Here is a 540-nt window from a genome sequence, read left to right as displayed (position 1 = left end):
GTGAGGAGGGGAGGGGTGGGAACATCTGAGCGGACAGATGGGAGAAGCTGGGAAGCAGCATTAAGCCAAAGGGGGAGGAGGGGAGGGCGGGGAATGATGCAGAGGTACGGAGGCCCGCAGAGGCAGAGTGGCAGGGAAGATGGAGAAGAGAGGCTGTCTGGGGGACAGTCAAGGAGAAAAGACTGGCGCGTCAGGTGAGGGGTGGAGTAGTGGAAGGGGGAGGGGACTGGGGCCAGGGAGACAGCTCAGACATCCTGTGCTCCCCGACCAGCCCCCGAACATCCCAGAAGGCCTACTGGCCATATCCCACACCCCCAAGCAAGGATGCGGCGGACGGGACCAAGACCGAGAGGCGGAGGTAGAGGAGGTACTCGCGCAGGGCGGGGCCTCAAGCTCTGCAGTCAAGGGCAGCGGCTTTGGGGCCAAGATGGGTCACAGAATTCCCATCCCCGGCCTTCAGCAATTCTCGGCACCCAAAGATGAAAGCAAGTCCAGTAAAGAAAAGGGGTAACATCCCCTCTCCCAGCCAGGGCCCTTGGG

The 540-nt window shown here is 62.0% G+C and overlaps 1 protein-coding gene across 1 annotated transcript in view; it reads right to left on the bottom strand.

The window, feature by feature from the left end:
• MTMR4 (myotubularin related protein 4) overlaps positions 1–540 on the bottom strand; it is a 25,405-nt gene that overhangs the window by 21,015 nt on the left and 3,850 nt on the right. The gene's annotated exons all lie outside the window — the stretch shown is intronic.

This window comes from Bison bison, unplaced genomic scaffold (assembly GCF_000754665.1).
Source record: "Bison bison bison isolate TAMUID 2011002044 unplaced genomic scaffold, Bison_UMD1.0 scf7180017864472, whole genome shotgun sequence".
Taxonomy (NCBI): Eukaryota; Metazoa; Chordata; class Mammalia; order Artiodactyla; family Bovidae; genus Bison; species Bison bison.
Note: the sequence above shows the minus strand (reverse complement) of the source record. Positions and strands in the feature narration are given on the sequence as shown.